Here is a 22778-nt window from a genome sequence, read left to right on the forward strand (position 1 = left end):
TAGCAGTATTCTCGTCTCGTCCATTCTTCACATAATATTATGTCCATACCAGAGTAATTTTCATTTTTTCTATTTCATCATTTAATGCCTCCTTCACATTCATTAGTTCTCTAATTAGTTTATTTCTCAATTTGTCCATTAGTTTTAATCTCCAGCTTCTTCTCCAAAACATTCCATTCTTTTTCATCCAGTAGACAATGTCATCTTGGTCTTCTGCTACAATTATTTGATTACTTGTAAACAAAAGACTATAGTTAGTTATATTAGTTGTTATATTAGTTGTTGTAGTCAATTTTTACTCCCATCTGTCTACATTTCTTGTTCCAATTTTTAATGCATGGTTGCACCAACAAATCTTAAGCCCCAGTTTAGCTAAGCTCAGCTTATAGATCCATAATTTTCGATTTTTATCTAAGCACGTCTTTACTGAAACGAAGTTTAATATATGCAATCCACGTGGCAATCCATTGTGGCAAGCTGAATATTGATTTAAGAATCAATGGTAGTAATCTGAGCTTAAGGCACGACTTAAGCTTAAGATATGTTGGTGCAACCAGGCATAAGTCTTTCATCTCTATAGATTTTAAAATTTTAAATAAGGTTGGAAACAGGCAGTATTTTTGTTTAAGTCCTCTATTGGCTTTAAACAATTCTGAGTAGTTTTATCCGACCTTCAGCCATGTGATGGATTACCGAAGTTATCTTTAACGTAAAGTTATCCTGTAGTTAAGTTATAATCCTCGAATTGGTGTGATGTATCATATTTAACTTAAACTACTTGCGTTATTTCTTGACAGTTCTTGAGTTATCTGATATATCAACTGTCACTTTATAACGCGATGTTAAACATCTTTATACCTGAGAGTAATCTTAACTTTAACTCAAACGTTAAAGATAACTTCGGTCATCCATCACACGACATTAATTATACATTCATTTTCTTCGTAAAGTGATTTGACATTTAAGTAGGTGTTATCTGTTCCATAATTTTTCAATGCTTTCCACAAGTTGTTGACTGGGAGACTATCATAGGCCTTTCATAGATCCACAAATACAATGTGCAATTCAGAGTTAAATGCTATTTTTCATTTTATGAGCTGTTTTATAGAAAATATATTGTCAGTACATGAGCATTTGGGACAAAAACCACTGTTCTTCTGAAGATAGCAGCTGTTTCTCCATCCTTTCTTTAATAATTTTCCCATAAAAATTACAGAATGTATAACACATATTCCCCTATAATTACTGGATCCTTTTTTGTTTCATTTTTTATGTATGGAGCTTAATGTATATAATGTTCCTTGGTGCATCAAAACAAAAGTTGTCTAAAAATAGAGTTTATTATTAATTACAAAATTATGTGTTAACAAATTATACAAACCTAAAAATAGAAAATCAACAATTAAAAGTTTATGCTTCCAAAAATCTAACAAATTATTTTATCTATCTGACAATAGCTAAATTAAAACAGAGTGACAAATATCAAATTCATTGAATAAGTGCGTCACTTGGAAACAAGCTGCTGGCTGCGTTCCGTACCTAATGTCATACCAAACATTCACAAAGCTTACATCTTCCCTCCACAAGATATAATTTTCACTATGTAGTGCAAATTATGGTATATCACTAGTTATAGGAATGAGCTTTGTGATGTGATACAAACCAATCGATCTCTTTCCATGTCCTGTGTTGATGTTATAAACTGAATCAGACACTTTTTCCATTATTTCGAATGGACCAATTCGGACTTAATCCATTTTTTTTTCTGTTTAGTTTATTACCATTGGCTACATAAACTAGATCTCCTTCTTTGAATTCATATTGTATTCTCTTCTTATCAAATACAGATTTGTTATACTAATGATACCTTGTTGATCTCTGTGCTGTTATTTTTCGATCTTGTTCTAAATTTTTTATTTCTTCGCTTTTCTCTTTTAACTCAGGTGGTAACAAGTCAGTAGATTCACCACTTAAAAGATATTTTGGTGAAAATCCTGTAACTGTGTGATTTGTCTCGTTATATTTATCTGTACATTCTTGTGCTATTTTAGACGATGCCATTTTTTTCTCTTCATTTAATTTACATCGTATTTTATTAACTAATGTCTGGTTCAATCTTTCGTTTAAACCATTTGAGAATGGTGCATCTACTGCTGTGAAAATCAGTTGAATGCTCCTCTGTTCAAGATAATTTTTAAAATCATTCGAATTTTGAGCTGGGTATTGATCTGTAAGTATTGTCTCTATTTCATTTTCTGCAGAAACCTTTTCTATCAGCTTTATGAGTTCTTGAGCAGTTTGACCTTTTGAACAGAGGATAAATGCAAATCTTGTAAAGTGATCTACTAATAGGTGTAGGTATTTCTTTGTCGATCTGCAGCCACCAAAACCACCAATCGTATCCAAAGACATTATTTGAAACGGTTTCTCAGCAGAACCTAGTTGTGACATTAAACCATATTTCTTGTTTAATCTCGTTTTATTTTTTATGCAAACTTCACAGTTTTTACATATTACCTTTATATTTTCAGTATCATTTGGTGCAATATAAAAAGGTTTAAACATTGTTTTCATTTGATTTATTCCTATGTGACAATAAGTTTCATGAATTTTCTTTAAAAGAAGTTTACTGTATTGTTCACTTAACCTTTAACTACCCGCGCATCAAGTTATAACATAACTACACGTGTGGCGTACTTTGTACGCCACAAGAAAATACACTTAAAAACAGCAGATTTGTTTAATTTTTTTTGAAAAAATACACTTAGTTGTTTGTTATAAACTTTATTCGGCATCAGTGAATGCTTGGAGTTCCTTTTCAGTAAGCCAATTGGGATTTATAACTGGAATCATGGAATAACTGGATTCCATGATAAATAAAATTACTAATAAAAAATTTTTTTAAATGTGATTTTTTACAGGAGAAAAAGTATTGTTTACAAAGAAAAATATATTTTTTGCCATAATGACTAAAAAACAATTAAAATATTTACTTATATTACGACTTATAGTACAGTGCCGGCAAAAAAATCTTTACATTGCCAAATAAATCACCAAATTTGAAGACAATTTGCATGCGTTCTGTCTGCGCTTGGAGGGGAGAGTAGGGGACGGGGATAGCGTATTTGCGACGGAAATTATCTGTAGTTTACAGACCGCTTGCATTATTTAGGGTATTCTGCGCGTTTGCACTGTAAGTAAACGGTTGCTTTTGTGCGGGTAGTCAGTGTTAAACTTCGTCTCATTTACCTCATAAAGTTTGAGATCGTCAAATTCTAAATTGAACTGACAAATATGGGTCGAAAGAAACTCACAAAAGAGGAGAAGGTTCATGCTTTAACATTAGTAGAGAAAGGAGACTCTGTAATTACCGTAGTACGTGACATTGGTGCTTCAAGAGGGACTATTTATCAACTGAAACGTTCGGCTGCAACGTTTCAGTTGATAAATAGACTCTCTTGAAGCACCAATATCACGTGTTACGGTAATTACAGAGCCCCCTTTCTCCAGTAATGTTAAAGCATGAACTTTCTCCTCTTTTGTGAGTTTCTTTCGACCCATATTTGTCAGTTCAATTTAGAATTTGACGATCTAAAACTTTACGCAGTAAATGAGACGAAGTTTAACACTGACTACCTGCACAAAGCCAACTGTTAACAGTGCAAATGCGCAGAATGTCCTAAATAAGCTAAGCGGTCTGTAAACTACAGACAATTGCCGTCGAAAGTACGCTATCCCCCCTCCCCTCCCCTGCCTTCCAAGCGCAGACAGAACGCATTCAAATTGTCTTCAAATTTGGTGATTTATTTAGCAATGTAAAGATTTTTTTTGCCGGCACTGTAATATAATCCTGGGGTATATTGTCCACCACCGGAAACAACAAATAATAAAATGTAAATTACGATCTTTTCAGAACGCCGATTATAACGAAACTAAAACCAAATTGTAAAGCACATTCCAGTGATAGGTTAGAAAAATAAGTAAGGTCAAAAATTAAATGTTTAAATATATTTCCAGTAGAATTCTTATATCTGGCGTACAAAGTACGCCAGCGCGTGTAGTTAAAGGTTAATACTATCTTTTTTCTTTTTCTTTTATCATTCTTGTAGTAAATATCGTTTTCCATAATAAAATTATTTTTTTCTTTTATTTGTTGGTTTTGTGCTTGATCACTTTTTATACATTTTAGACTAATAAGATTGACTGTCTTTAGGATATCTTCATTATTTTCATGATCCTCAAAAACTGGATTTCTACTCAGACAATCTGCTTCTGTATTTGTTTTTCCTGGTTTGTACTCTATTTTAAAATTATATTGGGATAAATAGTGAATCATATCTCCCAATTCATCATCTGTTATGTTTTTAATATTGAGTTTTTCCAGTGGTTTATGATCTGTGTATACAGTGAAGAAGTTTCCAAGCAACCAATGTGCCAAAATTTTATACTTTCTTTTATAGCCAAAGTTTCCAAAAAAATAGCTTTTCTCTTTTTTTGATATTGGTTTAATTTCTTTGAAAAGTATGCTACAGGCTTTTGATCTCCATTTAATTGTGTTTGTTTTAGAACAGCTCCTAAACCATTTATACTTGCATCAGTATAAATAAATATGGGTAATTTTGGATTAAAAATTGCAAGAATTGGCCTTGAACATAAGAGATTCTTTATTATGTCAAAGGTTATTTGACACTCATTGGACCAATCAAATTTTGTATCTTTACGCAATAAGTTATGCAGAGGTTCACTATTGTAGAATTTGGGATATATTTACCGTGAAAATTGACTTTTCCTAAAAATTGTCTTATATGTTTTCTATTTTGTGGAGTGGGAAATTCATTTATTGCTTTCAAGTTATCCTTAAGAGGTGTAATTGTATTATCTTCTATTAAATGACCCAAATATCTAACCGACTTAGATGCAAATCTACACTTCGTAAATTTCAGTCTAAGTCCTTCTTTTTGTATTGGGACCGTGCAAGTTCGGCAAAGCGACCCCTATTTCTACGCTCTGTAACTTTATTCGCACTTTTAATTATATTGTCCAATTATATTAGTCCTGGTTACTGGATAATTGTCAAGGCCATAGCCCAAAAAAATAATAAGAAGAAAATATAAGATTCAGGTTATGTTATCAAAACGTAAACAATTGTATGTAGTAAATAAAATTAGTTATTAAAAGGCAGTACTGCAAGCAAAATACAATTAATTAAATTTTCTTTTATATAATAATTGCATATCATATTCATATTGTGGAGCAATATATAATTTTTCTGCTTCAGTGACAGAAGGTATGAAATATACGTCAATTTGACAATTTCAATTGACAATATGAATTATTTAAGATAGTTGCAATATTTCTCCGCGACTCGCGCACGTTCGTTTCTCGTTTCCCTTCCAAGTACTTGCACACCGCGAATAGCATCCAGCAATTTTCTAATGTGTGTTATATGTTCAGTAAATGTTTTTGAAAAAATTAATATGTCATCAATATAATTTACTGCATTTCCAGATAAATCATATTTCTTAATAATATTTCCTAGGATCCTTTGAAACATTGCTGGGGAAGTCTTAAGGCCAAATGGAAGACATGTCCATTGATAATGACCTTCTTGAGTTACGAATCCTGTTTTTGGTCTATCTTGAATTCTTAGAGGTATGGACCAAAAAGCAGAGTTTACATCTAGAGTTGTAAAATATTTGCAATCTATAGTCTTAATCATTAAGTCTTCTATTAAAGGAAAAGGTTGACATTGAGGAACTACTATCTTATTAAGGTCTCTAAAGTCGATACATAGTCGATTTCTTTTTCCTTCATCTCTTTTTAATGCCAAAGTGACTGGTGCTGCAAAAGGACTGTATGATTCTTCAATCAAATTATGATATCTGTTTTTCTATCTCCGTTCTCTCTTCTATTGAACATCTGTATGGCCTTTTATAGCAATATTTTTCTGTTTGTAGCTCAATGAAGGCTTCATAATTCTTTACTTTGCCTACATCAAATTTGTTCTTAGCAAATATTTGTTCATATTCATTCACTAGGGCATTTATTATTTCTTTTTGACCTGATTCTAAGTGTTCTGTATTAATTGCAAATTGATTAGTGTCTATTCCTTCATTGAAATTCACTTCATATTCTTGAGATGGTTTGCCTATGTCTTCTTCTATTTCTGCGATATCTTTTAATTTTTGTATGTTTAGATTCCCATCATGGGTCAATCTAAATTTTTTTATTGCATCTAATCCCAATATGAGATCACTATCAAATTCCTTACTTTCTAAAATAAATGCATTTATACAGGGTGTAACAAAAATACAATACAGGTCATAAATTAAATCACATATTCTGGGACCAAAAATAGTTCGAATGAACCTAACTTACCTTAGTACAAATATGCACATAAAAAAGTTACAGCCCTTTGAAGTTACAAAATGAAAATCGATTTTTTCGAATATATCGAAAACTATTGGAGATTTTTTATTGAAAATGGACATGTGGCATTCTTATGGCAGGAACATCTTAAAGAAAAATTATAGTGAAATTTGTGTACTCCATAAAAATTTTATGGGGATTTTGTTCCCTTAAACCCCCCCCCAAACTTTTGTGTACGTCTCAATTAAATTATTATTGTGGTACCATTAGTTAAATACAATATTATTAAAACTTTTGTGCCTCTTAGTATTTTGTCGGTAAGGCAGTTTTTATCGAGTTGAGGCTTATTTTTCAATATGTTTACATAAAAATTTTATGGTGGTTCTGTTCTTTTAAACCCCCCAAATGTTTGTGTACGTTACAATAAAAATATTACTGCGGTACCATTATTTAAACACAGTGTTTTTAAAACTTTTTTGCCTCTTTGTATTTTTTCGAAAAGGCACCTTTTATCGAGATGTGGCTTCTTTTTTAATATAGTTCAAAATGTCCCTAAAATGTAAATCATAAATAAATTTTCATATTATTATTACCAAGTCTCCATAATCGTACTTAACCATATACAAATATGTGGTGGATTTGACAAATATTCGAAATATCTCGATAAAAACTGACTTTTCGAAAAAGTAATAAGAGGCAAAAAAGTCTTACAAACATTGTGTTTAACTAATGGTACTACAATAATAATTTAATTGGAACGCACACAAAAGTTTGGGGGGGGGGGGGTTTAAAAGAACCAAACCCCCATAAAATTTTTATGGGGTGTCCAAATTTCACTTTAATTTTTTTTTAAGATGTTGCTGCCATAAGAATGCCACATGTCTATTTTCAATAAAAAATTTCTAATAGTTTTCGATATATTGGAAAAAATCAATTTTCATTTTGTAACTTCAACGGGCTGTAACTTTTTTTATGTGCACATTTGTAATAAGGTAAGTTAGGTTCAATCGAATTATGTTTGGTTCCAGAATATGTGATTAAATTTATGACCTGTATTTTTGTTACACCCTGTATTATTTTCTGCATCTAAAATTTTTGCTTTTAATGTTACTAAGCCATTAGTTTTTCCCCTACCATTAATCGATTTTAATGTATCGCTTTGTTAATCTTTTTCTTGATTTTTTACTTGTAATAATTTGGAGTTTATTACTGTAACATTTGATCCAGGATCATAAATTCCTGTAACATTCAGTTGGTTATTCAGCAATACATCAATTTTGATTAATGGTGGGAAACTTCGTTTTTTTGGTCTTCTGTGTTTAATTCAACTTCTAAAATTGAATTTGTAAACATATTTTTATTTGTTTCTGATTTGTACCAGCATATATTTTCTGGGTGATAGCGGTTACTCTTACCTTTTTCTTCACAAATTTTGCATGGGGTTTTAAAATTTTTCTTAGTTACTGGTTTTGTAGTTTTTTTAACATCATTTATCTCCTCTATAAACTTCTTATTGAGTATTTTTTCGTATCTTCGTAATTCATTAAATAAGTCTTGTGTGTATTGTTTAAATTTTGTCTATCTATTTTCTCTCTTACAAATTTTGGTAATCCCACTGCAATTAGATTTATTAAAGTTATGGTATCTATATTTTTGTTAGTTTCTAGTAGTAGACATTCTTTCTTTAAGGTATAGTCTAACAGTGAACCATTCAAAAATTTGTAATTTATAGCATGTGTCAGTGGATACCATCCTTTATCTGCAAAGGTTTTTAAGAAATTTTCTCTCCAAATTCTCCATTGTGAATCTAGTGCATTTTTTATCAGCATTGAGGTATACCAGTCTTTAGCAGTATTTTCTAAAAACAATCTTAAAAATTTCAATTTTTTCAACATCTTTTGTAATATTAAATCGGTTACACTCACTCTCATATGTTGATAGCCACTGATTTACATTAACATTATTACCATTAAATCTATCAACTATGAACTTTTCAGAAATTTTATTTATGTTTGGATTTGTTTGCATTTGATTTTCTTCTTTATTTTTGGATAATTTTTCCAAAATCTGTATTAAATCTTCATGAGAAGTGTGTAGAGATGTGTATTGTTGAACTTCTTCTAAAAGATAATCTTCTATTGCCATATTTCCGTTCTCATCTTTGTAAATGTTTAAAGTACTTTGATTTAAATTAAACCATACATTTCGTTTTTGACCACGTTTTTTTAGTGTTGTTGAAACTCTTTTATATTCAGGTAGATTGGCAAGTTGTGTGTGATATTTTATTGGCCATATAGCCCAGTAAATGAACGGGAAATTCGGAGATACCGTGTAATTTTCAGGGGCAACTTCGAATTGCATGAAAATTTGTATTTAGGTTCTACTTACCCTCCACTTCAAAGCTGAAATTGTGCCGTTGGTTGCTTTTACTTGGGGGGTGACACTCACCCATTCTCGGGGGTGAAAAAACATACGTTCAAGATACGGAAATGGATAAATTGACTGATTTTAAGTAACTTTTGTTCTATAGAGTTTTTTACGTAAGTCCATACTTTTCGAGTTATTTGCCATTGAAAATGTTGATTTTTCGACAAAAAAAAACTACGTTTTCAGACGTTTTTTCGCAAATAACTCAAAAAGTAAATATTTTATCGAAAAAAATATCCTTAGTAAAATTGTAGCTTATAAAAAACCCAAAAAAATGGTGTATGAGTAAAGTCTATCAATCAAATAAAAACAAGGTTGTAGCTCATGAAAAAAACGTTCTTATTCGTCTAATTCCAAATCGAAAATTTCAAGGTGAAACCACCGAAAAATTAAGCACTTTTCGGGAAAAATCCATTTAAACTTTTTTAAAGTGTTTATAAAAAGCTTTGTTTTAATGGTTAACAAAAGTTTTAGCATTAAAAATAAGCGAGTTACGCTCAAAATAAAGTTGGCCCTCTTTTTTTTTGTAAAAAATCATGAAAATCTCGCCGTGTTTAGCTCCCCAAAATGAAATTAATCGCTACCGGTTTACAAACAATTTACTTACCTATCTATTCTTTATATGATCTGTCAGTCTCACCGGTTTAAAGTGTTTATTTTTGAAAAGGTTATAATTGAGAAAGCTTGAATGGGTCACTAATCACGAGTGTATGCAAATTTTGAACAGCCATATCTTAACCAATTTTTGTCTTACAGAGAAACAAAATGAAACTAGCATATTTATAATAGCAAAACCTACATTTTTTTACTCTTTAAGATTTTTCTTATCACTAATACTTTTTAAGTTATTTTGAAAAAATCAAATTTTTCAAAAATTTTTAGAAATTTTTTTTTTACTATAAAACCAAATGTTTTCCAAAATAAGCACTTCAAACCAATCAAACTTACAGATCATATAAACAATAAACCTACAGTTAAAATAGATGGTAAAGCCAAACGATTAATTTCATTTAGGGTGCTAAATAGAGGGAGGTTTTCACGATTTTTTTTACCAAAAAAAAGGCCAACTTTTGTTTTCAGTGTAACTCGCTTATTTTTGATGCTGTAAACTTTTGTAAAAAAACAAATAATAAGCTTTTTTTCGATACTTTAAAAATGTTAATAAGGTTTTCCCGAACAACGCTTCTTTCTTCGGTGATTTCGCGTTGAATTATTCGGTTTGGAATTAGACGAATAAGAACGTATTTTCCATGAGCTACAACTTTGCTTCTGCTCAATTTGTAGACTTTACTGGTACACCATTTTTTTCGTTTTTTTATAGGCTACACTTTTGCTAAAAATATTTATTTCGATAAAATATCTACTTTTTGATTTATTTGGGAAAAACTGTCTGAAAACGTAGTTTTTTTGTCAAAAAATCAACATTTTAAATCGCGAATAACTCGAAAAGTATTGACTTACGTAAAAAACTTTATAGAACAAAAGGTGCTTAAAATAAGTCGATTTATCCATTTCCGGCCTTATTTTAAACACGCGTGTATCACCCCCCGAGAAGGGGTAAATGTCACCCCCCAAGTAAAAGCAACCAACAGCACAAATTCAACTTTGAAGTGGAGGGTAAGTAGAACTTAAATCCAAATTTTCATGCAATTCGGTTGCCCGAAGTTGCCCCTGGAAATTACACTCCAAAACGGTCATTTATTGGGCTAATAGGTGATTTGGAATGTAAAATTTTTCTTTTTGTTCATTTGTTATTGATTTAACTGCTACTATATTGGATTTTTGATCTCCTGCTGCAACAGCTTCAAACTCAAATCTTAGTATCTCCATAGCAATTAATAATTAACTAATAAACGGATTTATTCTTCAGTTATATTTAAATATTGATTGTATACTCACGTATTTCTTGCACAAACGTGACAATTGTTGATTTATAATGTTCCTTGGTGCATCAAAACAAAAGTTGATTTCTAAAAATAGAGTTTATTATTAATTACAAAATTATGTGCTAACAAATTATACAAACCTAAAAATAGAGAATCAACAATTAAAAGTTTATGCTTCCAAAAATCTAACAAATTATTTTATCTATCTGACAATAGCTAAATTAAAACAGAGGTGACAAATATCAAATTCATTGAATAAGTGCGTCACTTGGAAACAAGCTGCTGGCTGCGTTCCGTACCTAATGTAATACCAAACACAGAGCCTATTTTACTTCAAATCAGGCCCGAGGCACTACTACATTCGGGCCCCTAAATATAATTAATAATAATAATAATAACTTTTTTCAAGGAATTAATTATTTAATAGAAATATAGAATTCAAATTTTTATTAACAATAAATAAAATTTATATTTAAACAATTAACCATTGCTTAAATACAGTGTGGCGCATTTAAGATGAAGACAGCTCTATATTTCGGCTATCAAAATAAATAAGTACTGATTTGCAGTTTTGCGCCGTCATACACGTTGAAGGTTCACATTTTTTAAGATAATATTCAGTTGAAATTTAAATTTTAATCGTGGCCTACTGCGAATCCACATACCAAATTGCATGACAAAATTCGCACTTTAATTTTTTCAGTATTTGTAGTCAGGGCCCTAAAATTCGTCTGTCCCGAAATGCATCTTGGGCCAGCCAATTTTAACTTTTCTGACTACAAATAATGAAAAAACTAAAAGGGCGAATTTTGTTATGAAATTTGGTATGAGGGCATCTTGGGCCAGCCAATTTTAACTTTTCTGACTACAAATAATGAAAAAACTAAAAGGGCGAATTTTGTTATGAAATTTGGTATGAGGGGTTAGAATTACATTTCAAACATCTTTTTCAAATAACTTTTTCCGATATTTTTAACACGAAGCAAAATTTCGAAAATTTACTTTGTGGAGTCGCAGTAGGTTGCGTTTAAAATTTAAATTTCAGCTGACTATCTTAAAAAATGTGAACATTCAACCTGTATGACTGTGCAAAACTTCAAATCTGTATTTATTTTGATAGCGAAAATATAGGGCTGCTTCATCTTAAATGCGACACACTGTATACATGTATGCCATTTCCTTTTATAAATAATTTGGTTGTTGAACCATAAAAGTAATGAACATTATTCTATTCCTTGAAGAACATTTTTCCGATATTCCTTTTCTTCTAAATAACTTTTTTCCGTTAATGTTTACAATTTGTCCTGATGTACTACTTCCCTTGATTAACGTACCAATATTGATGAAATATGTTTAGGGGAGTGCATTTAGATTTTCACTTCGGAAAAAATCAAACAAGATAAAACTTTCTGTAATTTCATTAAGAAATGTTTAATAAACAACATATCAAAAAGTTCTACTCGAGAAGTGGGTGCTTCATTTTTTATTAAACAAATGAACAGCGAAGTTGGATGTTTTTTTAAATAACTCCGAAAATATAATTTTTAGAAAAAAACTGACTTGACCATTGAAAAATTCAGAAAATTTTACAAAAAACCTTATATAAAGATTTTTCTAAAATTAAATCTCTAGCTTCTGTAATTTTTTATTTATAACGCTAAAGTCACCATTCTCACACACATTGGCGCACTGTAAACTAGCGTTGGAAGAAGTGCACGGTTGAGTTTTTTTAATGTAATTCTTTAACTAATGGATCAAAAGAAATTTTACAAATTGGACATGAAAGAAGATGAAATAAGCTATCTTATGGTTGTAATAAAAAGAAATAAAATGTATGGACATAAGTACGGTGTGGGCGGAAATTGAGCCTTACATGAATTTTGTTTAAAAACGATTTAAAAATGTGTAACTAATACAATTTTACTTATAAAACTCTCAAATTTGCACAACTTACCTCTCAATAATCTTACTAAACAATGTTTTGTTCAAAAAAATCTCAAAAATGTAATTCAAATAATACGATGTCTCAAAATATGTAATTTTTGAAAACTTCGTAGTTTTACAGAATTCCCACCACTTTAAGACAGTATTACTCAAGTTTGTATAAATCTAATACAATTTTTTTGATATTTTTTAAAGCTTCGGATGTAATCTTAAAAAAAACACTGAATTATTTTAGTTTAAAAATGAAATAAACAATTTCTTTTTGAGAAAACTAAGAAAGATAACAAAAATGTAATACAAAAACCGAAAATTACCAGCTGAAAAAATGTATATACAGAAGGATCAAAACTTTTTTCTGTAAAACTTACCTAAAACACATTTAATAATAAGCTTCAACAATAATAAATGTTCAACAAAAAAAATTTTTTTTAACTCTTATACAGTATGTCTGCGTAACTTGGAACCTATTGATAACTTTTTTAATATCAGTTTTACGAAAAAAAGTTATTCTTTATAAAATACTCTGCATCGTATATATAACATAAGATGCAACCATCAAATTTAAATTTTGTTAATTTTGTACGAGGTATGTCAAAAAATATGAATTTCACTCAAGAGTAAAGTACCTTTATATTTCACAATATCGAAAATTTTTATAAAGAAAAGTTGTTTGGAATTAAAAACTGTGTTCCAATATGTAATTATATCCTTCTAATCGAAAATTTGTTTTTTTTTTGTTTCAAATTAATTATACCCAACATCATTAAATTTTCACTTATTATTTATGATAACTATTTTATTTTTAATTTTATGAAGAAAGTTATACGTCATAATAGCTGTGCATGGTCTAACACTTAATATGCAAATATAAAATATTATATTTTATCAATATTATACGAGGTATGTAAAAAAATTATATTTCGCGCAATAAATATGTAACTTTATAGTTCACAATATTTCGATTAGAAGAGTGTAATTGCATATTGACACATCGTTTTTAATTCTGAACAACTTTCCATAATAACAATTTTCAGTATTATGAAAAATATAGGTATTTTACTCATAACTGAAATTTGTTTGATTGGATTCTACTTCTTTTTCATTTATATATCCGCCATTTTGGATCCGCCATTTTGAAATTTAAATTTTTATTCTTTAATTCAGATTCAACAACCTGTTGAAAATAAGGACATTTTATATGTTCTTTTTAGAAAATCCGCATTTTGGATCCGCCATTTTATAGTTTTTAATGTTAACATTTAAGTTAGGTTTATCAAAGCTCTCAAAAATAAATATATGTAGAAATAAATACATTTTGTAATGAAATTATTATTTTACAACTATTTTTTAAGTTATCCGCCATTTTGGATCAGCCATTTTATAATTAAAATTATCAAAATTTGATTCAGGTTCAACAACCTCTCAAAAATATCCACATATATGTAAACAAACACGTTATAAAAAAATTCGGATTTTACAACTACTTTTTAAGGATTTTTAGGAAAAAATCCGCCATTTTGAATTCGCCATTTTCAATTTGCAAATTGTAATGGCAGATTCGGGTTCAGCATAATCAAAACTAAAATAAAAACATTTTTTATCAAAATAAAATGTTGAATTCACCCATATTCTTAACATTATTTATACAAAACAATTGTTATTGTTTAAACAATTAATAAACAATTAGCGGAGAAATTTGTGAGTAGAACTTTTTACTTTAACATATTTATAAACTAACAAAAAAAGTGTTAGAAAAATATAACCTTGTTTGATTTTTTCCGAAACATTGTATCTTTTCGTTCTAATTGCACTCCCCTAGTTCAGGAGATCGCTCCTGTTGAATAACTGTCCTATTGATAATCTTCCAGTCATTATACCCACCGAAAGTTAGAAAAACAATCATTTTCGTGGAAATTAGTTTATAAACGTAACAATAAACATTTAGGACTGTACACTGACCACTAACGAAGAATTTTTCCCCATTATCTTTGATTTTATAAAAAATTGCACTTTGCAAATGTCTGGTTTTATTATTATCCAGTTGTGTAACACATTCACTAATTTTATCAATATATTGATTGGGTCGATTATTTTTTATAAGATATTGTGGAAATTCCAGATTTAAATGTTTTGGCCAATCCCCTATATTACTAGGAATACTAGGAAAAGAGTTATTGACATTGTTGTTTTCTATAGGAGATGACGGAAATATACATGTGACAGGTGAAGTCGCTTGAAAATCAACAGTGGAGTCATTATTTATCATTTTTCCTGTTCGTAAAATGAAATAATTTTCAAAATTTATTTTGTTATTGCAATACAAAATTTTTTTGGTGATCTTTCCGGGCCCCATTAAAATGCGGGCCTGAGGCAGGTGCCTCATGGGCCTAGTGGTAAAATAGGCCCTGACCAAACATTCACAAAGCTTATAGGCTATTGATTATATTCAAAATAAGATAGCTAAAAGGAACTACAACGTTAACGGGGTTTTATTATTTCATATGGTCAATGGACATCTATATATGAAAAAACCGCGGAGTGCTACCATTTAAAGGGGTGCGTTTTTGAGAAATGGGTGAATTAGTCCCTGGGCACAGGTTACATTAGGGTGAGTTCTATGCACTTTTGGTATAAACATACCTACATAAAAATTGTTCCTGGTTAAATTTCCTATCTAAATATCGCTTTTTAAAGTCAATGATACTTTTTTTTACAAAAATATATTCAAAAGAAAAAGCACAAAGAAACCCAAAAGAAAGAAATTTTGTTTTTTGTCCCATAACTTTTGTCCACGAGGATATAGGTATAGACATTGCTTTACAGAAAAAAAATCTACATATTTTTTCTTTAAAATGTTGTGTAGTAGAGGTAATTAGGATTTATAGTTTTCGAAATATGATTTTTCAAAGTTCGCCACTCACAGCAATTTTTGGCAATTTTCCTTGTAATTTCGCAAATATTGTTCTGTAACTTTTTTCTACGTAACTTTAGGTATATGAAATGGTACACGTAATAGAAATAGAAATCAATTAGCTTTAAAATGGTCTACTGTCTAACGTTATACGACTTTTTTTAAAGAGATTATGGTTTTTCAAAGTTTTATACTTTTAACGATTTTTTATAATATAATATAAAAATAAAATTATATTATTATATGATATATTGTATATTATATAATATTATATTATATATAGTATATATAATATAATATTATATTATATAATATATAATACCTAATATAAAAAAAATATTATTTTTTACATTTTTTACGATTATTTTTGAAATTTCTCATTATAACTTTTTTTCTTCTACATTTAGGTATATATTATATTATATAATAAAAAAAGCTTATTTTGTTTACTTTAAAATTTTGTATTACAAAAAATTCGAGGATTATTTTTGAATAAGATATTATTTTTCAAAATGTAATAAGTACTTGCAACGATTTTTGATTTTAGGATTATTTTTTAAATTTCTCATTATAACTTTTTTTTTCTTGTACATGAATATACTATATATTGCTGAATAAAGAGGGCTTACTTTCTGTTCTTTAAAATGGTGTATCATCTATATTTAAATAATGGAAACCGAGTGATTCTTTGATATTTTTTTACCTGTATTATTTAAAATTATTTCTTTTACAAAAATTACATAAACATTAGTCTTAGAAAACATCACTTTAGTTAAAATTATTTAAACGTTGACATTTAAAAAATTTCAAAATCAAAGTCCATCTCTTCGTTAGCATTAGCTTCAATATCTTCCTCTGACACCTCAGTTATCTTAGAGTCCCACAATTAGTACCCATGCACATGCACCCTTTGCAGAATATTGAAAAACTAATTCCTATCTTCCTACAACCGCAGTTTTTTGTACATCCTTTGGTACATTTACATGCTATTTTTTCAAGCAAAGCTTGTGGTGCAGGAGCTTTGACAGTAAATATTGGAATTAATCCATATTTTGAAGTTTGCCCGGCCGAGTCAAGTGGATCCAAAGTATTACCTATAAAAAATAAGATTCAATCATAACACACAATCACATAAAAAAGTTATTTAAAAAATAATCCTAAAATCAAAAATTTGCAAGTACTTATTACATTTTGAAAAAGCATATCTTATTCAAAAATAATCCTAGAATTTTTTATAAAACACCATTTTAAAGTAAACAGAATAAGCTTTCTTTTTTATTATATAATATATACCTAAATGTAGAAGAAAAAAAGTTATAATGGGAAATTTAAAAAATAATCGTAAAAAATATAAAAACTTGTTAAAAGTATAAAATCTTGAAAAAGATAACCTCTTTAAAAGAAGTCGTACAACATTATACAGTAGAACATTTTAAAGGTAATTGATTTCTATTCCTCTTACATGTACCATTGCATATGCCTAAAGTTGCGTAGAAAAAAGTTACAGAAAAATATTTGCGAAATAACAAGGAAAATTGCCCAAAATTGCTGTGAGTGGCGAACTTTGAAAAATCATATTGCGAAAACTGTAAATCCTAACGACCTCTACTAAGCATCATTTTAAAGAGAAAATATGTAAGTTTTTTTTCTGTGAAGCAATGTCTATACCTATATCCCCGTGGACAAAAGTTATGGGACAAAAAACAAAATTTCTTTCTTTTGGGTTTCTTTGGGCTTTTTCTTTTGAATATATTTTTGTAAAAAAAGTATCTTTGACTTTAAAAAGTTATATTTAGATAGAAAATTTAACCAGGTACAATTTTTATGTAGACGTGTTTGTACCAAAAGTGCATAGAACTCACCCTAATGTAACCTGTGCCCAGGGACTAATTCACCCATTTCTCAAAAACGCACCCCTTTAAATGGTAGCACTCCGCGGTTTTTTCATATATAGAGATTCATTGACCATATGAAGTAATAAAACCCCGCTAACGTTGTAGTTCCTTTCTATAGTACATAATCAATAGCCTATTACATGTATTTGATTTGGCTGGGTTTAATTACGTTAGGGCAGGTTTATGTTTTATTTGATTAATTTTTCTATGCTCTGCGTTTGCTTTGGTTTCAGAAATAGCTCTTACTATCCCAGTAAATATGTAAAAGTTTAAAATTTCAACAGTTTAAGTTTAACACTGCCTTTTATCATTTGAAGATGTATGTTTAATTTTCTGCTATTTCTATTATTTTGCTCATCCTTCTCTTCTGTAACAGACAATAAGTAAGTTACAGACCAAAAAATGTTGAAACTTTTTGTATGTATTTTCTTCTTTCTCCTCAAAAAATTTCCCATTTCGAGGATGGCTATTCCTTATTCTTATTCGCCACCCATTTCGGTTCATCGTGTCCTGCTCACCTAAACCTTTCTCTCTTAAGTTCTCTGCCATACATACCTTTTATCGTCTCGGATTTCCACCACTTCTTCTTCCGCCAACTTCCAACAGCTCTATCCTTTATTCTACATACATAGTTTTCATTCCTATGTTTAATTAGACCGGGCAGTATCGTCGCCCCCGCTAGCGAAATTATTCCGATTCGATTTTTTGCACAAACTTACTCAAAAAGAGGTTCTTATAACATATCCACAGGGTGCCGGGCGGTGCCGTGGTCAAAAAATAATGTTTTAAACAATTTTTTTTAAACAAATTCACAAAAATAATTTTTTCATTTCGAACAATTTTTTTTAGATAATTTGGGTCATTCTGAGCAAAAAAGGTCACCTGTCATTTTTCTCTAAAATTGATTGTTGTCGAGTTATATGCGATTAAAAATTTGAAAAATGCGAAAAAGGCCATTTTCAAGGATTTTAACTCGATTAAATATTATTATTATGAAATTTAAAAAATGACCAAATCAAGTTTTAAACCCCTTCTTCAAGGTTCTGAAGAGATTTTTGGCATTACATATTTTATTAAAAAGCTGCTATTTTTAATTATTAACAATTAGCGATATTCGCGGTGTGCAAGTACTTGGAAGGGAAACGAGAAACGACCGTGAGCGAGTCGCGGAGAAATATTGCAACTATCTTAAATAATTCATATTGTCAATTGAAATTGTCAAATTGACGTATATTTCATACCTTCTGTCATTGAAGCAGAAAAATTATATATTGCTCCACAATATCGATATGGTATGCAATTATTATATAAAGGTAAATTTAATTAATTGTATTTTGCTTGCAGTACTGCATTTTAATAACTAATTTTATTTACTACAAACAATTGTTTACGTTTGCATAGCATAACCTGCATCTTATTTTTTCTTCTTATTATTTTTTTGGACTATGGCCTTGACAATTATCCAGTAACCAGGACTAATATAATTGGCCAATATAATTAAGATTGCGAATAAAGTTGCAGAGCGTAGAAATAGGGGTCGCTTTGCCGAACTTGCACGGTCCCAATAGTCCCACTGTATCGTCGCCCCTGTTAGCGAAACTATTTCGATTAGATTTTTTTGCACAAACTTACTCAAAAAGAGGTCCTTATAACACATCCACAGAGGGTCGGGCGGTGCCGTGGTCGAAAAATTAGTATTAAAAATATATAACACGATAGGATACGATACGAAGTAAATGATAATACGATAAAATTCCTAAATAGCACAAACCACCGACGGCGACCGCGATCTTTAAAACCGCGTAGTTAAAGTTTCCGTGTGTATCACGCGCTTTAGATATTTTGGGTTATTCTGAGCAAAAAAGGTCTCTTGTGATTTTTCTCTAAAATTGATTGTTGTCGAATTATATGGCCATTTTCGCATTTTTCAAATTTTAAATCGCGTATAACTCGACAACAATCAATTTTAGAGAAAAATCACAAGTGACCTTTTTTGCTCAGAATGTCCCAGATTATCTAAAAATAATTTGTTTGAAGTGAAAAAATTATTTTTGTGAATTTGTTTAAAAAAAATTGTTTAAACAATTTTTCGACCACGGCACCGCCCGGCACCCTGTGGATATGTTATAAGGACCTCTTTTTGAGTAAGTTTGTACACAAAAATCGAATCGAAATAATTTCACTAACGGGAGCGACGATAAATCCTGGACTATAGCGCTAATTGTTAATAATTAAAAATAGCAGCTTTGTAATAAAATAATGCAAAAAATCTCTTCAGGACCTTGAAGAAGGGGTTTGAAACTTGATGTGGTCATTTTTTGAATTTCATAATAATAATTTTTAATCGAGTATTAAGCCTTGAAAATGGCCATTTTCGCATTTTTCAAATTTTTAATCGCGTATAACTCGACAACAATCAATTTTAAAGAAAAATGACAAGGGACCATTTTTGCTCAGAATGACCCAAATTATCTAAAAAAAATTGATCGAAATGAAAAAATTATTTTTGTGAATTTGTTTAAAAAAAAATTTTTAACAATTTTTCGACCACGGCATCGCCCGGCACCCTGTGGATATGTTATAAGAACCTCTTTCTGAGCAAGCTTGTGCAAAAAAATCGAATCGGAATAATTTCGCTAGCGGGGCGACGACACTGCCCGGTCTACATGTGACAAACCGTTGCAGTCTTTGTTCTTGAATCTTTTTTGACATTGTAGTCACCCCGGTTCTTTCTCTAATCAATGCTTTCCTGATCTTGTCTCTTCTAGTTTTATCCAACATCCACTGCAACATTTTTATTTCAGACTCTTTCATCTTCTGTTCCTGAATCTTCTTTGTAGGTCACACTTCACCGTTGTACACTTATGCTGGTCTGACCACACTTTTGTATATCTCTCCTTTCAGGCCCTCTCCAATTTTTTTGATCACAGAGTACCCCTCTCATTCACTTCCAGTTAAATCTATAAACTATGTAATATTAAAGACTACCTTGTTACCTCAAGACTATAATGAATTTTCTAGATTAAGGTTGATATGCAAGTCCTTATCAGGTCAAGCATACAATCAGTTTGTAGCAAACGTTGAACATACACTTCTCAGTAACATTAAAAGCTTCTGGAGGTTCGTAAATTCTAAAAGGAACAATAATAGCATTCCGAACACTTTAAACTTTAAACCATAATGGCCAAACCAGTTCCGATGGTCCTACCATAGCCAAGATGTTTGCTCAGTACTTTGCTGCAGTATATAGTGAGGACGAATGTCCTATTCCAAATAGTGCAAGGGCTAACACTAGTTTCAACATTGCTGGTTGTGACTCATTTAGTTCAGAGGTATATACCAAATTATCTCAGCTAAACATACATAAGGGTCCAGGGCCTGATGGAATCCCACCCAAGTTACTGAAATACTGTAGTTTTAATCTTGCTCGTCCCTTATTCTTTATTTTTCAAAAATCATTACAAACGAGTGAATTCCCTTCCGTTTGGAAAGTTAGTTTTATATCACCGATATTCAAGAATGGCGATAGAAGCAGAGTTATTAGTATCCTTAATACTATACCTAAACTATTCGAGAGTTTAATATGTGACAAAATTAAGCCTACTATACAAAACGTAGTAATTGAACAACAGTATGGTTTTGTTATGGGGAGATCAACTGAAATGAACTTGTTAAATTATACCTCCTTCTTAAATGAAGCCTTGGAAAGCAAACAACGGGTAGATGCGATTTATACAGATTTTTCCAAGGCATTTGATAGGGTCAACCATACGTTAGTGTTACATAAGATCGAACTGTTAGGTTTCTCTGATCCTCTGCTTAATTGGATTCGAAATTATCTATTAGATAGAAGGCAGATAAACCACATTCATATAGCAAATTCCCAACTATAAACAAACGCTCGTGTTACTATTCGCCGTCTCATTCGTCAAGAGGCTGTTAAATGTAATTGATTGCCCTAAACGAGGCGGATTCTCATTTTACAGGTCCAAACTGGTCAGTCTGCAAATTCAAATTGTAGGTAGCGTGTTGGTTTTTAAGATACACTTCAGGACGATCCTGTTTAACTTCCATGCGCGTTTGTTTACAGTTGGGAATCCGTAAAACGAATGGACTTTACTTCGTATTAAGAATTATTTCTCTAATGAAATTATAGTTAAATCGAGGGTACCTCAAGGCTCCCACTTAGGACCTATCTTTTTTAATTTATTTATCCTTCTTCTTCTTCTTCCTCTTTATAAGCAATTCTGCTTGTTCATTGGCGGATTGATACCTCTATGGAAGGTTGTCGCTCCATCTTTTGCGCGGTCGGCCGATACTTCTTCTGCCGATTGGTGATTTATCTCGTGCTATTTTGACCACACGTGTCTCCCCCATTCTGGTTATATGGTTGTTCCATTCTTTTTTTCTATTTAGTGTCCATTCGTTTATACACTGTACGTTACATTGTCTTCTAATATCTTCGTTCCTCTTTCGATCTCTCAGTGTATTTCCTGTAATTCTTCTCAGTACTCTCATCTCTGCCGTTTCCAGTAGTCTTTGTGTTGTGGCTGTATCGGGTCTTGTTTCTGATACATATGTCATTATTGGTCTTACACTGGCTTTATAAATTCTTGACTTCATCTCAGTGTTAATGTGTCGGTTTCGCCATATAGTGTTATTAAGGCATCCTGCCAATCTATTTGCTTTTTGTACTTGATTTCTCAGTCATTTATAAATGACATAAATAAAAGTTTCAATTTTGCTCAATTTCTTCTATTTGCTGATGACCTTAAATTATATCACATAATTACTTTTACTCGACTGAGAAACTAGGTTAGAATTAGTTGACTCAGTTATAGATCTGGGTGTTATTCTTGACACTAACTTGAATTTCAACCTACACATTAATAGCATGGTTTCTAAGTCATTAAAGATGCTTGGCTTTGTTAAAAGATGTAGCTATGACTTTACGACTGGTCGTTCTTTAAAACTTCTTTATTGTTCTTTGGTTAGACCACATTTAGATTATGCATCATGTGTTTGGTCACCTCAATATAATTGTCACATTAATAAAATCGAACAAGTTCAGCGTAAATTCTTACGTTATTAAAAATAAAAATGTATACCATTTTTATTCAGTTGCAATGCGAAGCCAAAACTGTCTTAACTTTTACTTAGATCAGAGAGTGCAGCCAGCACTCTTATCGACGATTTCACCTCTTGTTAGAGGTTCATCAGAGACTGCATAGGCTGCTTTCTCTGGTCCAGGTAAAAATTTTCGACATATTAATCCCCCATTGCAACTGACGAGAAGGTAGTAGGTGCGTAGCGGCATCTGCTAAATAAAAGACGTAAGTTTTTCAA

At 30.6% G+C, this 22778-nt stretch overlaps 1 protein-coding gene across 1 annotated transcript in view; it reads left to right on the forward strand.

Annotated features, from left to right (window-relative positions):
* The window catches only part of LOC114337741 (GDP-fucose transporter 1), a 41744-nt gene that overhangs the window by 807 nt on the left and 18159 nt on the right, over positions 1-22778 (forward strand). The gene's annotated exons all lie outside the window — the stretch shown is intronic.

This window comes from Diabrotica virgifera, chromosome 2 (assembly GCF_917563875.1).
Source record: "Diabrotica virgifera virgifera chromosome 2, PGI_DIABVI_V3a".
Lineage (NCBI taxonomy): Eukaryota > Metazoa > Arthropoda > Insecta > Coleoptera > Chrysomelidae > Diabrotica > Diabrotica virgifera.